The sequence below is a fragment of the Canis aureus genome, chromosome 4 (assembly GCF_053574225.1).
Source record: "Canis aureus isolate CA01 chromosome 4, VMU_Caureus_v.1.0, whole genome shotgun sequence".
Taxonomy (NCBI): Eukaryota; Metazoa; Chordata; class Mammalia; order Carnivora; family Canidae; genus Canis; species Canis aureus.
The window spans coordinates 2,031,197-2,048,324 of NC_135614.1; the positions used below are offsets into that span (position 1 = coordinate 2,031,197).

Sequence of the window (17,128 nt, forward strand, 5' to 3'; positions counted from 1 at the left end):
AGAGCAACACTGTAACTTGATGAGCAAACCCCAAACCCAGGGCACAGCTTCGGTGTTAAACTTGATTCTGTGGTCCACTATCCAAATGTCCTTGGAAAGGACCAGTTATTGTATATGACCCTTGAAACTCACCATTTTTAAAATCGATTCAAGTCCTAACATCCTGGAGCTTTATACAAACGCATTCCGTTTTTAACAGACAGCTATAAACAGCAGGCAAACAATGAATTTTAAAGTCATCTTATCGATAGTTTGTTGGATAGAAGGAAAATCTTATAAAATGATCTCATCCATTTGTGAACCTTAAATTGCATATTGATATTGAAAGTTTCTTGGGATTTGTTTTGAGCAGAACTTACATGAGAAAAAGAAAGTGACTTTTACTTTTTGTCTGTCTGTCCCAAGGTTTTGCCTGGCCCACAGGCTATCTTTAGCTGGTACTTGAACATTAATTCTGCATCTCAGAAGCTTTTTTTTAAAAAAAGATCTTATTTATTTATTCACAAGAGACACACAGAGAGAGGCAAAGATACAGGCAGAGGGAGAAGCAGGTTCCCTGTGGGGAGCCTGATGCGGGACTCTATCCCAAGGACCCCGGGATCACGACCTGAGCTGAAAGCAGACTCTTAACCACTGAGCCACCCAGGAGCCCCTCAGAAGCTTTTTGATGTACAGATTGAAAACACTCAGTGGGCCGGGACTACTGTCCTGTTCAGCATTGCTTCCCTGCTGTCAATAATCCACAAATAAATAAATAGCAGAGCCTTTTCTCTTCCATGATTCTGGCAGTAAAAGTCAGATAGAGAAATAAAAGAGCATAGGAAAAAAATAGCATACTATTTTTTTCTATTAGCCTTGCTACCAGTGGCCAAGCAGCTCAGAGAGGCTGGGAAAACACCCACCCTGTGGTCAGTGGCCACAATGACACTTGACACAGGGAACTGAGGAAGCCTCTTTTATATTTTGACATGTCCAACCAAGGGCTTGCCCTATTCACTGGACTCTTCCTCCTCTTCTTTATTAAAAATCAGTATTCTGAGGGACACCTGGGGGGCTCAGTGGTTCAGCGTCTGCCTTCAGCCCAGGGTGTGATCCTGGGGTCCTGGGATCGAGTCCCACATCAGGCTCCCTGCATGGAGCCTGCTTCTCCCTTTGCCTGTGTCTCTGCCTCTATTGCTCTCTCTGTGTCTTTCATGAATAAATAAAATCTTTTAAAAAATCAGTATTCTGGGTAGGATTTACAAGAAATTTATCTATTTAAATAGATATATTTATAGACACAGACACACCACACACACACTGTAGACCTTCTTGTCCCCTGCTCACCCAACCAGGGTGGTTCTGGAGCCCCCATGCCCCATCTCTTTCTCACCCTTACAAGTGGACTGGTAAGCTTTTATCCCATCTCTTTACCCAACTCCACAAGGACCTAATCTTCCCCCTTCTGCACCACCCTAGTGTCTGCACCTAATGAAATACATTGGGGTTTTTGTCCCCTGGAGCTCTCAGGGCTGGCAGAAATGATACTGAGCTTTCAGTTTGGATCATGATCTCCCAATGTGAAGCAAATCTCTGGATGGCTAGGAAAATGTACCATTCATCTCAGACATCCAAAAAATGAAATTGATTAGAAACACTGAAACATCAACTGTGGCACTTCTATGGCGGCTGAAGATGCAGAGGTACCTAGACAGATCCATTCTTAATTCATCTTGCTTCAGCACATCTTTATTGGTATTACTGAAACTGCTCAGCGTGCCCCTTTGACAGCCAGGCTACGGTGGGACATGCCTTTTTTTTTTTCTTCTGGAGAGACTCCCTGTGGGTATCTTCCTGTATTGTGTGTGTGTGTGTGTGTGTAACTTTACTACTTAAAAGCAATAGTCTGTGAATAATTTTATTGTACATTTTTCTTTTAGTAGTTCTTGCCACAGAAGTCATACCTTTCATGTAACTGCAGAGTAAATGGGGTTTTGTCCTCCAAGTGTGACTTTCATGTCCAGAAAGCTGCGTTTGGAGGCACAAGCAAGGTCCTGGCTCTTGTGTCTGGGCTCTAGGAGACTAATGTGATTTAGGAACTGATAATGCGAGAGCTCAAGGAACTCATCTTCCCCTTTTCATGCTTCTACTAACAGCCTTGTATTTGCCTCTGTTTAGGTTTGCACAACTGCCAGGTGAAAGAAGGGGTATTTATCATAAGTAATCCTCAAAAGACTAAGGAGGAATTTCTTAGGTAATCCTCAAAAGATTAAAATCGAACTAAGTGTATATTTACTCAGTGTGGCTGGGAAGGTGCTATTACGGTTAAGAACAGTAAAAAATATATGCACAAGGGACACCTGGGTGGCTCAGTCAGTTAATTGTCTGCCTTCAGCTCAGGTCATGATCCCAGGGTCCTGGGACGGAGTCCTGGGTTGGGATCCCTGCTCAGCATGGAGTCTACTTCTCCCCTCCCTCTGCTGCTCCCCCTGCTTGTGTTCTCTGTCTCTCTCATTCTCTTTTTCTGTGTGTCAAATAAATAAAATCTTGAAAAAAAAATATGCACCATTTCTTATCACTTACATACTGTGCATTGACTGGCTAATCTTCAAATTAACTTTCTCTTTCTCCTGAGCATACAGCTAGATAACATTGTCTGGCCTCCTTATAATTTGGTAAGGTCTGGGCACTAGCTACCAGCAGACCATGGGCAGAAGTAACGTGCACCACTTCAAGCTTGGTGCACAGCATCCTCCCATGACCAGTTTTATATGCTCGCTTTCTCTTCCAAATGGTTGCAAAGGAGATACCCTATCTGAACACGGTGGAGCCAGAGGATGGAATGATCATCAAATCGCTGCTCAGAGAAGAGATGCCTGACCAAGAAAACCCAAAGAGTACTCTTGCATAAATAAAATACAAGCTAATGCTGGTTCTTTTTCTTTTTCTTTTAGTTTGCTGAAAAGTAATTTTCATTTACTTAATGGACATGAATTGCATCTTAATTTGCAAGCCTTTAAATTTTTATTTATTTTTTATATTTTAATTTCAGTGTAGTTAATATACAATGTTATATTAGTTTCAGGTGTACCACACAGTGATTCAGCAATCCCCTATATTACTCAGTGCTCAGCATAGCAAGTGCCCTCCTTCATCTGCATCACCTATTTCCCATCCCTCTACCTCCCCTCTGGTGACCATCAGTGTATTCTCTGTAACTAAGAATCTGTTTGGGGTTTGTCTCTCTCCCTCTCTCCCTCTCCTTTTCCCCTTTGTACATTTGTTTTGTTTCTTAAATTCCACATATGAGTGAAATCATATGGCATTTTTGTCTTTCTCTGGTTTATTTCGCTTAGCATTATACTCTCTACAGCAAGACTGAGTTCTTTTTTTATGGCTGAATAGTAGTATTTCATTATATATATAATATTCCATTATAAATATATATAAATATATATACCTCATCTTCTTTATGCCCTCATCTACTGATGGGCACTTGGGCTGTTTCCATAGTTTGGCTATCGTAAAAAATGCCGCAATAAACATGGGTTCGTGAATGTCCCTTCAAACTAGTGTTTTTGTATTCTTCGGGTAAATACCCAGGTGCGTGATTCCTGGATTGTAAGGTAGCTCTATTTTTATTTTTTTTAAAGATTTTATTTATTTATTCATGAGAATACAGAGAGAGAGAGAGGCAGAGACACAGGCTGAGGGAGAAGCAGGCTCCACGCAGGGAGCCTGACGTGGGACTCGATCCCTAGTCTCCAGGATCACACCCTGGGGTGAAGGTGGCGCTAACCCCCTGAGCCACCTGGGCTGCCCTATTTTTAATTTTTTCAAGAATCTCTATACTATTTTCCACAGCAGCTGTGCCAGTTTGCAATCCTATCAACAGTACATGAGGGTTCCTGTTCTCCACATCCTCGACAACACTTCCTGTTTCTTGAGTTTTTGATTCTAAGCATTCTAACAAATGTGATGTGATATCGCATTGTGGTTTGGATTTGCATTTCCCTTATGATAAGTAATGTTGAGCGTCTTTTCATGACTTTGAGTTATATTACAAAGTTGTCATAATCAAAACAGTATGATATTGGTACAAAAATAGATACAAAGATCAATGGAACAGAAAAGAAACGTCAGAAATAAACCCACAGTTATATGACCAATTAATATTCGACAAAGGAGAAAAGAATATGTAATCGGAACAAGACAGTCTCTTTAACAAATGGTGTTGGGCAAATTGGACAGCTACATGCAAAAGAATGAAACTGGACCACTTTCTTACACCATAAACTTACACTATAAATTTTTTCTTACAAAAATAAATTAAAAAATGTATTAATGATCTAAATGTGAGACCTGAAAACTTAAAAATCATAGAAGAGGGCACAGGCAATAATTTTTCTGATATCGGCCATAACAACATCTTTCTATGCTTTCTAGGTTTCCTGAGAGTAAGGGAAATAAAAGCAAAAATAATCTACTGGGACTACATCAAAATAAAAAGCTTCTGCATAGTGAAGGGAAAAAGCAACAAACCTGAAAGACAACCTACTGAATGGGAGAAGAAGACATATCCAATAAAGGGTTAGTATCTAAAATATATAAAGAACCTAGACAACACCAAATAAACCAAATCATCCAATTAACACAATGGGCAGAAGACATGAACAAACATTTCTACAAAGAAGGCTTATAGATGGTCAACAAGCTAATATTGTTTTATTTCACTCAGGTTTTGGAGTTAATCAACTATATTAGCTAGAACTACCATAATTAATACATGTTGAGTATCCTTTCAAGGAATTAAAATGGCATAAAATATACTATTTTCTATAGTCAAATGAAATTTCTTCCTTCTCTGGTGTTTTAACATAATCTGCAGAGAATTTCATTCAGAGTCATCCAAATAAAAAAAAAAGTCAAGTTGCTGCAGCTTGGTAGTTGTCTGATTTCACACCATGAAAATAGTGGCCTTACCTGGGATTCAGAGGAAGTAAAACACTTAATTGAATTAATTATTCAATCTAAGAATGACAGTAAAAATGGCCACAATTCTCATAAAAATGTACTTAATATGTTCTATATTTATATGTTAAAAATATATCAAATATATCAAATATAAAATCTTTGTACACCTATTGGCACATTTAATCCCCCACATATTCTTTGAGATACCCAGTATTAACTTCACAAGTTAGAAGCTGCGGGTAAGGTGTACTGTCACTCACCTAAGGTCCAACAGGTTTGTCAATGGCAGAGCTGTGCTGTGAACTCAGTTGTGCTGATGCTCATGTTCAGTCTCATTAAAAGATGAGTCAGAGAGAGTTGTTTCCACATCCTCTTGCATGGGCCAGCATGATCAGAGTCTGCGCTGTGTTTCACTCCCTTGACCTATCCTAAGATCACAAAGACCTCTGAATTGCCAAATCTGATGAGCCCTCTATCACTTCTGCCACCAGAAACTCTGGTCTTGGCTTCTAAGACTTGAATCTTTCCTGGCTTGTTCCCATCCTCACAAGCTCGCCTCAAGCTTTTCCACTTCCTGTGACATCTGCCCCGTGAAGCTCTCACTCTACATATGGGTGGTTTTACTCCACTGCCTGAAGCGCCCCCTACTTTTACCAGCTACTTTGAGGCAGAAACTCTAGTCTCTTCATATTCCCTACAGCTCTTTAGCTGCCTTGCAGGGACACCATGATGACTCTGGCATTTCAGCCTCTAAGGATCCAACATCTAAACTCACAATCTTTCCTTTTCTGCTGGTCTTATTGAGTTCTCTATCTGAAATGGTATCACTGACCTATTTATGAAAGCCAACACCCGAGATTTGAATCTTCTCCTGAGATTCTCCCGGGGTTATTGCAATCCCCCACTAATTAGGCTCCCTGCCTTCTGTCTGGACCCTCTGCCAACCATCGCCGCAATCAAGCCAGAGTGGTCTTTCTGAAAAACACTTGTCATTGAATTTGCTTGCATATTGTCCTTTAATGGCTCTGTATGACTTCAAACTCCCTGGTTTGGCTACAAGATTTTCTACAACCTGGTGTCCTGCTCACCAAACTCCGCTACAGCACTCTGCTCACTCGGTTTTTCCCCTGCCTTCCGTTGTACTAAATGGACATACATGCCTTTAAAAAATAAAACTAGGGACATCTGGGTGGCTTAGTGATTGAGAATTTGCCTTTGACTCAGGGTGTGATCCCTGGGTTTGGGAATCGAGTCCCACATCAGGCTTTCTGTGATGAGTCTGCCTCTCCCTCTGCCTGTGTCTCTGCCTCTCTCTCTGTGTCTTTCATGAATAAATAAAATCTTTAAAAAAATAAAACTAAATCAGACTGCATCTTGACTAAAGCAACACAAGACTTCCTGAAACTAAACTGATAACAGAAGAATGATAGGCTGTTGCTATTGTAGGGGAAAAAGGAGATGGGTTTAAAGTGAAGCTGCTGAATCCCTTCATGATTACTGTGGTGGACCCTTGAACAACACGGGTTTGAACTACACGGGCCCACTTATATAATGGACTTTTTTCAGTAAATGTGGGACAGTACTGTGAATGCATTTTCTCTTCCTTATAATAACACTTCTTTTCTCTAGCTTACTTTATTGGAAGAATACAGTATAAAATACATATAACACATGAGCACCTGGGTGGCTCAGTCAGTTAAGTGTCTACCTTTGTCTCAGGTCATGAGTTGAGGTCCTGGGATCAACTCCCACATTGGGCTCCCTGCTCAGTGGGGAGCCTGCTTCTCCCTCTTCCTCTATTCCTCCCCCTGCTCACTCTCTCTCTCTCTCACTTTCTCTCTCAAATGAATAAATGAAATCTTTTTAAAAACCACATATAACATACAAAATATGTATTCATTGAATGTTTATGTTATTGGCAAGGATTCCAGCCCATAGTAGACTATCAGTAATTAAGTTTTGAGGGAAGGCAAAAGTTGCACTATATAGATTTTCAACTGCTGGGGTTGGTGCTGGGGTTGGTGTCCCACCCCCATGTTGGCCTGAGGACTCAAACAAATCACCTAAGATAATGTGTTTAAAGTATCAGATTTGGGACATCTGGGTGGCTCAGAGGTTGAGCATCTGCCTTTGGTTCAGGGCATGATCCCAGGACTCTGGGATCGAGTCCCACATTGGGCTCCCTGCATGGAGCCTGCTTCTCCCTCTGCCTGTGTCTCTGCCTCTCTCTCTCTCTGTGTCTCTCATGAATAAATAAATAAAATCTTTAAAAACAAAGTATCAGATTTGTTGATATCATGAAAGCACTCACATGTGCACACACAAGCATGCTTGACAGGATTTGTTAAAACATAATAGCACTTAAAGAAAATATTTCCACCCCCTTGCAGAGCAAAGGCTCCTAAGTGCCAAAACAGGAAGGATCTACAAAGGAAATCTTTCCCTGAAGATTAAAATAACAACTGTGACCCACTGGGGATGGCTCCATCCAGAGTCAGTTTCGTTCCCATTTTTTTTTTCAAGAAGGAACGAACCCTTGTCAGTCTCAGATGATACATGTGGGATCAGGAGAAAGCATTGTCCAGGGCAAAAATTAGCTGCGAAAACCACAAATTATTAAGAGATAAGAAGTTAGATCATAAAAGAAAGAAAGAGGAAGGAAAGGAAGGAGGAATGAGGGAAGGGTGAGAAAGAAATCTCACACCAAAAGGAGAGAAAGAAAAAAAGGCAAAAAAGGACAGGGACACTAAAAGGCCCAGAGAAGTACTGAGGCTGGAAGAGAAGAGAACAAGCCATCTTTGGGGTCTCCATGCAGATAGACAGAAAGCCAGGGGCTCCAGTGCTTTTTCTATGTTGATACCCTCAAATTCTCATCTCAACTAAATCCCAAAATCCACTTAAAATAGAACAGCCTTCATAACTTAGATTTGAACTTCAAGAAGTCACATAAACCAGATCTTATAAGGTGTCCCATCCCATTAATTTCACCTTACAGATGCGAAAGAAATGCTCCTACAGGGAGTCCCAGGGGTCCATCGGTAATCATGGGTCACCAGGACGCTGGCCTTGGAGTATGTGGCTCTGTGGGTGGAACAAGAGGCTGGAAGGGTTCCCTCTGCCTCCCTGATTCTGTTTATTCTGGGACCCTCAGATCCTGCCGAAGGAGCCACAACCTTGCCAGGAGGTTGCAGAGCTGGCACCTGGGTGGCGGGATATCGCCAAGTCAGCAAACTGACATACGGTAACTTAGAAATTGAGCAAGGGAATGGAGGAAGGGATGGAAATGATGGGTCACTGTGGATGCAACACTGTTTGGTTTTAATTAACAATTCGGTATGCAAATCTAGTACACAGTAGAAGGAGAACAGGACTAAACCCAAATCACCAAAAAACAGAGCTGGGAGAGACATTATAAATAACGTAGCGCTCACTCCCCCCCCCCCCCCCAAATATTTATCAAGGGAGGAGACCTGGTCACAAAACCTGTGTAAGGCCTTGCTGCCAACAAGTTAATTCAGTCCCTAAAAATACAAGCAAATAAAAACAAACCCATACATCGAGATCACTTAGGATTAGTAGGTGATCCTTCTAAATATAAAGACAGGAAAAACAGTCCACTGGCCCTTTGACAAGTGACCAGAAGATAATGTTATTTCTTCCTCCTGGAGGGAATAAGAGTAGAAATGGACTCACAGTCAGAGACCTCACCTTTCTGAAACTATAAGTGACTCTCCTTTAAGGATAGGGCTTTTTATGGCCATTGCACGTGTTTATAATCAGGGAAGGAAAAGTTGGACAAAAAAGGCCAAAATGAATAGGATCTGGCATCCCCTATAATTGTGGCTCTAAGGAGAGGAATGACAGGATCGCGTGTGGGTAATGTCCAAGTCATTTCTGAATCGAATCTAAATCCCCTAGCTGCTATCAGAAAAACACTGTTTGCGAACCCGCCGGCCTATGATCGCCCACCTCACAGCAAGAAACTTGTAGGCTGCCCTTCCAGAATCCTACAGTGTTGTTGGAAACAGGCCAGACAGAGGCGGTGGAGATGAGGAGGGGCAGGAGGGGGCCGCAAAGTCTGTATAAATTCTCATCTGCCAAGATGAATGTGCAGGAGGAGCTGATGCAAGCCTGTAAGATCATAAAGGCTTGGATAGGGTAAAAATGGAACTTTTATAGCCAGATGCTATTAAAACCCACAGTTCTGAGAGGCTGGTGGAGGAGACAATGCCTCGGAGATGTTAGGGCTAAACTGAGGATGAATAAGGATACCACTTAATCAGTATATCGTAAACTTGTGTCACTCATTACTTCAAGAACTGGTAATGGCTGAAAATATGTAGAACTCCAAAGGATGGCTTATGTAATATCAGGTCTAATAGTTCAATTTTCTCTTTTGAGACTATATCCCTAACATGTCAGGATGGAAACTATTTGGAGAGTATATCCTTATGCTTTTGAGTTTAAGGATATAGCCTTGCTGAGTGTGTTCCAGTTAAATGGAACACCAGGGTGGTTGGTCAAGGGTCGAATCCAGCACTGTTTCCCTGAAGCAAAGAAACATCACATAGTGTCTGGAGGCGCAACATTACCATGATCTGAACAATTCAAGCTCATTGCTACTGTCTCTCATAAATCCCAAAATACAGCACGCTGTCTATGACTAAGTGGTTCCTTTGGTTTCTTCTGCACATCACTTGTGTCCGAGTAGCAGAGATCACTAGTTAGCCTCGTGATCTGTGTGCTCAAGGAAGAGAATGCCTTTTTCACTTTTGTGTACACGCATCCCCCTAGGATTCCTGTAAACAAAACTTTTGTGCCTTTCCCAAATTTGTAGCTGTTTACTGGCTTAAAGGTGATACAAGTTCATGTTTTCTCTACCTGAAGGCTTTGCTGCAATTCAGTTAATTGTAACTATTCCATCCCAAAAAGCACAATCCCAGAACAAAGCTTTATGGAATGATGTCAGGTGTTCTTTGTTATTTGAAATGTTAATTACTGATTTAATAAAACACCCATCTCATTGCATTATTAAGCAATCCATGTATTTTTTCCCAATCATAATGGCTTGAAAAATTTTGTCAAATGTCATTCTGAAATCAAGATGTTCTCATTTGAAATCAAGATGCACAATGTTTCGCTTTACCAATCTCTTCTATCAGATAGATGATGATGTTGCTGGGGCTTGATTTTATTTTGGTGGGCTCTTGTTTCTCTCTCTTCTATTTATCCATCGCTCATAATCATCTGTTTAATAAACTTTTCTAGAATACAAATAGTACGGTGCATAACAGAGACAGCCAAAGAACTTTGGTTGAGAGAATTAGCACTCCCACTCATAGATGAAGGATGTACTATTTTACATTGCACTATACAGGCAGTCCCCTGGCATGGACCTCATTTGGTATCTTTTCTTGGGCTAGAGTCTTTCTTTCCAGTCCTTCCTTTTCTACTTCCCCCCTTGCTTTCATGAAATTGTGTGAAGTGTGGGATCTAGTTCTGAGTAGCAATGTTAAGAGAGATGAGAATATCTTGAATGATTCTTTATATTATTACCTTCTTAATAACTGGAACTAGTTTTGAAATTTTACTTGATACTATATTTTATTTTTTTTATAGGAGAGTGTACATGCAAGTGAGCAGGGGGGGACGGGCAGGGGGAGAGAGAGAATCTTAAGCAGGCTCCATCCTGAGCATGGAGCCTGACAATGCTGGGTTCATTCTTAGGACCCTGAGATCATGACCTGAGTTGAAATCAAGAGTTGGACACCTAACTGACTGAGCCACCCAGGAGCACCAAAATACTGTTTTACATATTGTTTTAAGGACTTAAATATCATTAATTCATGTACTTTTTTGTAACGACTTTATAAGGTAGAAACTTATTCCCGTTTTACGGATGAGAATACTAAGGCAAAAACCCAGGGAGTCTGGCTCCATGGTCTCTGCTTTCAGCCACCCTACTATGCTGCTATGGAGGCAACAGAAGAAACATCTACAGAGGCCAATTCATCGCCTGATGCCTTTTTCAACAAAGAAGACTGTGAATGAAATGAATGGAGAAACAAATAAACCAGCACACATGAGAATACAGATGCACAAAACCGGTCACACTTCTTGAACTACAACATCCATAATATGTCTACCATGTATACGACACATATGACAGGATGTCAGATCTACAAATACCTGTGCAAGTTAAAAGCCTCAAATGGATAAGAAGCAACTACAGGGCACCATTGCCAGGTGGTGAGATCTCCCTTCTTACAAACTTGCCTATATTGCACTAAAAACTTCTCCCTTTCCCCTGTTGTCACTATTAGCAGCAACATTAAACCTCAGTCTGCTTCTCCTCAAATTCTGCTCTAGATAATCTATTTCTTCTCTCTATATTCCACAGATTATTCAGTGAGTATTACAATATGTCACACATTTATTTGTCCCATAACATGATACGGTCCACAATCCATCTTTTGTAATACCCTGAGCTTTCTTCCACCCAAACATGGAAATCCTGAGCAAATGTGCTCCAGGCATTGCCACAGGCAGCTAGGGGACCACAGTAACATGTAGACATCTGGGAAGTTCTAAGAATAAGCTAAAGCTCAATAGAATTTTCTGTTTCAGGAGATTCGTGACACTTCATTCATACTACAAAAGTCATATGTGTTTTTAAGCCTGTTTTTCACAGCAGAATTCTTTTAGGTAAAGTTTGAAAGTTGCAAAAATCCCTCCCATCTGGATGGAAATCTTAAACATTTTCACAGACGGTCCTTTACCTTCTAGAAAGCTGACTGTCTTACGTAGACAAAGAGTACCTGGATTTCCCAAATAAGTACTTTTCAGAGAGTGATATTTAGTTGTGCAAGGCTGTGGTTCAAATATGCTTGGAGAAGTAAGTAGGAAAACTTTCAAGCCTCAAACTACTTCTTGAATAATAAATAGAAAAGTGTTACTGGATTATTAGTGTGGACGTCAAAGACAAAGTTATTGTTTGATATTTTAGTAATTTGCAAAACTGATCTAAATTCTTTTTATAACTCACCTAAAGAAGTAAAATAAACTTTTAGGCCATGATCCCAAATTGGATCAGACAAGGGAGGCTGTCAGATAAGGGAGAAATATCAAATAGCATTTATTGCAAAGTTTCAATTCAGAAGAGCTCCAAAAAGACAGAATTCATATGAAGAATACATGTGAGGTCTTTGGCTTTTTATTTTCAGATCCTTATTTTCCACCAAGATTTATTCTCTCTTCTATGACAGAAAGAATTCCAGAACTATTGCGTACTCAGGTTTAAGGAATCCATTTCCCCTTCCTCAAATCCTTCCCTCTTTGTACCTCAGAGTGGCTATCAGGAAATGCCTGAGTGGTATATGGTGTCCTTTTTTCTGTGAAGGGAAAGCCTTCCTGATCCTTCTTATTAGTAGGAATATCTGACAAGGCGGGGATCAGACAATTTTTGTTTCTAATTTGAGGGACTTCACCCACATCCTTCTATGAGCTGATGCAACCTCAGATTTTGGAGAAACTTACTGGATGGAAGTAAGAGTGAAGAGCCCCAGATGGTTAGCACTGTTCTGAAACAGGATGCAATTCCTCAGATTCATTTTACTTAATGATATGTCTGTCATTGTTGTTGAACAAAACATTAGATTTTAGCAAAGTATGTCATCCAAGAACTTCAGATTCAAAAGAAATTTTATTTTGCATGGGTCCCTAAATTACATGCTATTTTTCTATATCTTGATTGTACAAATCTTTCTTTTCCCTATATTGAAATAATATTTCAATATTATTTGCCTTTCATGATTATTTGCATGAATATTTGATATTTGATATGAAGATTAAACAACACAGGAACTGCTATGTGTTGTAAACACCTCATTTTAAATTAGTACGTTGTCTAGGTATCCTTACTTTGACCGAACACTTTAAAAGCACTTAATTTATATCCAACTAGACAGAGCCATGACTACACAAAGAACAATGACACCAGTGAATTTAAATGGAGATTGAAAGTCAAAGGCACAGAAGAATCTATCAAGATCCCTGCTGCTGGTATGCCGATCATGGGGCTCACAGTGGCTTGAGCTTGAGGCTAGCAATCTTGATTTGATCCTTACCATGATCCCATGAGATAGATACACGGTATTTTCATCTATTTTGTAGCTAGGGCAAAAAGTGCAGAGAAGTCAAGCAATCATCTCAGGTTCCCATAGCTGTGATTAGAACTAGAATCTTCCTGTCTAATCTCTTTATGATTTTTCTTCCTAGTATATCCAGGTCCAGTCACCTGCTATTCTGATAATAGTAATCAGTACTGGCACAGACAGTATTTGCTCACCAGATTCATCCTTCCTCCTTCTTTCATTTAAAAAATATCCTTACGTCTTGAGGTAACATGTAGAATTTCCTTTAATTAAGGGAGGCCATTTTCATCCTCCCAAGTCTAGGAGTTGAATCATGATTGATGTAAACTAGTCACCTTCATCTCATTTCCCTTGACTGATGATTGATAGGTGAATGGCCATGGGTAAGGGGTAAATGAAATGTAAGGCAAAGACTACTCGTAAAGACTTCTTTTTCAGAATTAAAAGACCATGAAGAGAGGCCTTTGCTCCTATACTTTACCTGCCTCAAATGTGGATGTGATTCTTAGTGGTGTGTAGCCAACCTGCAATGAGCATATGCAAATAAATAGTAAATGTAAAGATGAAAAGTGCATTTGCCCCTGTTGCCAGCACTGAGCAGGTAATTAAGGATCAACACATGCCTTCCTCTAGACTTCATATATGAGATAAGTAAACACTTCATTATCTAGGCCATTAACAGGGTACTCTATTACTTACAGTTGAATACAGTCACTATGACTATAGCTATAAATCAACATCTTAGAATGTGTTATTCGACTTAAAATGCAAAAAGTTTTTGTGTTGGCTACTTAGATGGTGCTGAAAACATCGGAGTCCACAAGCAAAAAAGCATATCCACGTATGCACACATTTCTACAGATCATTAATGAATAATCCTTTTCTAGATGGGGATATTTAAAACATTTTGCCATATGAGTCTCTGTTGTAGACTTTACTGAACTTTTTTAAATTTCAGTGTATAAATTTGAGTGTAAACATCTCCCTATTGTACCTCTTAAAACATTTCTTTGACTAGAAGTCTCCATCTGTATAGATTTAATGAGTGTGTACTGTGTGCTAAGCTCTGTGCTGAGTATGGAGATTCAGAAATGACAAGACAATAGCCCTGCCTGAAGAAACCCAGTCTAACAGTGGATATGCAAATGGAAATATTAAAATGTTGGGAGCAATTTTTGCCTATAGGCAAAAGTGAGAGATCATAGAGAAGGGGACGTTGAGCTGGGGCTGTGACATATATGAGGAAGATCCTGGAGGAGAAGCAGGGCAGGAGCCAATTAGAGAAAAGGAAGCATCATTTGTGCAGAGAGGAAGTCACAAAATGGCATGGTGTGCTGTGTAGCGTAAAAGGGGTTTTCCAGATGAGGCAGGATGATTTGAGATGAGATCAGAGCAGGTGGCTGGGCAGATCACAAACTGCCTTAGAAGCTCTAATAAATTGCTTAGGGTCTATCCTATAGACAATGCAAAACAACAGAAGGTCTTTAACCAGTGGAGAGACAGGCTCAGATTTTAGATGATTCATTATTTCAGTATTTTCCTGTAATGTAAATATAATACATAGTCATGTAAAAGTTTAAACAATACAGAAGTATGTAAAAATGTAAAGTACATAAAAATGGAAAATTTCCTTGCCTTCATACCTATCCTCTCTCAGAAGACCATCTAGTAATATTTGGTGTGTATTCCTCTGGATTTTTCTTTTTTGTGTATACTGTATCACATATTTTATCCATTTATTCCTTTGCTTGCATCTGTCTCTGTCTGTCTGTGACTCTCTCTCCCTATTATACATTATTTGTTTTAGAGAGGGAGAGAGAGAGAGCGAGCGAGCATGTGCACATGTGTGTGTGCAAAGGTGGGGGGTAGAGAGGGAGAGAGAATCTCAAGCAGACTCATGCTGAGCATGGAATCTGGTGCAGGGATTGATCCCATCACCCTGAGAACACAACCTGAGCTGAAATCAAGAGTAAAAGGCTTAATGAACTGACCTCCCCAGAGGCCATTATTGTTGTGGTGGCTAGTTTCTTGATATAAGAGCAGAGTCAAGTAATCATGGCAGAGATGGAATAGCATGAAAAACCAAAAGTATTACTATTTGCCCGTTTACAGAAAAAGTCTGCTGACTTCTGGTATAATATATATGTATTAGAAAAAATGTCATCATTTTTGTATTCACAGACACTTAGGTCACCCAATTGTTTTGTCACAAATAAAAGATTAACAAATGTTTTGATACATAGTATCTGCATCCTTTTAAGTGAGTTTTCTGTAGAAGAGACTTCTAGAAGTGGATTTGCTTTATGAAGAGATTTTCTCTAATTTTTTTCTTTTAAGGAGGGAGTCCTGGTGGTAGTATAAAGGAGTCTTAGGGCAGATGGATCCAGTAGGAGGCTATTCCCATAATCCAGGCCAGAGGTGAGGAAAGCCTGAAGGTGAGAACAGGCAGAGGTGTTTGAACTGAAGGGAGAACTATTGAGAATGCCACACTGGATAAAGTCAACGTGGAAGGGAGGCGTTAAGTGCTTCCAAGGTTAAAATGCTCCTGAAATCACAAGATGTGTAACTTACCCCCTGAGAAAAAGGATAAATACCATTGGGAATACTAATTTAAGGTAATATATTTTCTTGAACATCACTTCTCTAACAAATCGATGAAAAACTCACACATGCACTTTCATTTTGTGATAAGCGAGATTGTGAACAAAGATTTGTGATTCTTCGTATTACCAACGTTAGCTATTTTCAACCCAACAGTTCCTGTGTGGCTGTCAGGATCCTGTCTTTCCACCTTCCTGCCCATGGTGAGCCTTCCCTGGTCCTGTAGGGCAGCTGTCTTCATTACAACTCATCATCCACCACAGGGCTGACAACATGCAAAGGCTACCAGCCTGAGTCCCTCAAGTTAAGATTCTTGAAATGTTTATTCAGGCGCCTAACTTTTTTCTGGATCACATTTTCATAGGAAGTCACATATTTTCTGTATATATCCTCACATCACAAATTAAACATATTTTCATATTTCACTAAAATTGTTTATTTCATTGACCATGTTTCACAAAGAGATAACTTTTCCATGTCACAGGCATTACTGATTAAGCTCAGATGATTGGAAGGCCACAAAGTCATATGGATATATACACACAGGTACCATCGAGGCTCACCCACAGCCTGGGAATCCATTCGGAAGTAGACGTCCACAAACGTTCATTGAATTTGGCCAAATTAGAAACTAGTAAATCAAGCCACCCACCATGCCTGGGTGGCTCAGTGGTTGAGGTCATGATCCTGGGGTCCTGGGATCGAGTCCCACATCAGGCTCCCCACAGGGAGCCTGCTTCTCCCTCTGCCTCTCCCTCTGTGTCTCTCATGAATAAGTAAGTAAATAAATAAATAAATAATCTTAAAAAAAAAGTAACTAGTAAATCTGAAAATGCCATGGGGGTCCGTTGTTCAAGCACTGTTCAACATGTTTTAATATAGAGTCTTGGTGAATATTAAACCAGAATGCTGTGAAATCTATAAAGTACTTTAAAGATGAGGTAATATCACATTTGTGGTTTGTTGTTTATCATTGCAATTTTTAAGAGGAAAGGAGCTGCTGTAACAGAATCTGACCAAAAGAAAGCTACATTAGTTGCCCTCAAGAACAGGTAAGTCCCAAACAAATGATTCCTGATCCTCAGAAGAAAAAGTGATGGAATTATTGAGTGATCTAGAAAGAGAAGACTATAGCAACGAAGCTGATAGCAAAATGTCATGATTCCTTTTTGAACGTGGGGTTTATACAACTGTTCTATATACTGAATAGGTCAGTAATCATATGACCAAAGTTCACATTTTAAAAATATTTTTATTTTTCTTAAAGTCTTTATTTATTCATGAAAGATACAGAGAGAGAGAGAGAGAGAGAGAGAGAGAGAGGCAGAGACATAGGCAGAGGGAGAAGCAGGCTCCCAGTAGGGAGCCCGATGTGAGACTCGATCCCAGTACCCCAGGATCATGTCAACCACTGAGCCACC

General features: G+C 40.0%; 1 protein-coding gene across 8 annotated transcripts in view; it reads right to left on the reverse strand.

The window, feature by feature from the left end:
- The window catches only part of CHRM3 (cholinergic receptor muscarinic 3), a 493,903-nt gene that overhangs the window by 118,544 nt on the left and 358,231 nt on the right, over positions 1–17,128 (reverse strand). For 4 of the 8 annotated variants that reach the window (XM_077894354.1, XM_077894352.1, XM_077894353.1 and 1 more), the window contains one exon: positions 5,214–5,381. The exons of the other annotated variants lie outside the window; for them this stretch is intronic. The gene's annotated coding sequence lies outside the window, so the exon portion shown is untranslated. The remainder of the gene's footprint in view (positions 1–5,213; positions 5,382–17,128) is intronic. 8 annotated transcript variants of the gene reach the window in all.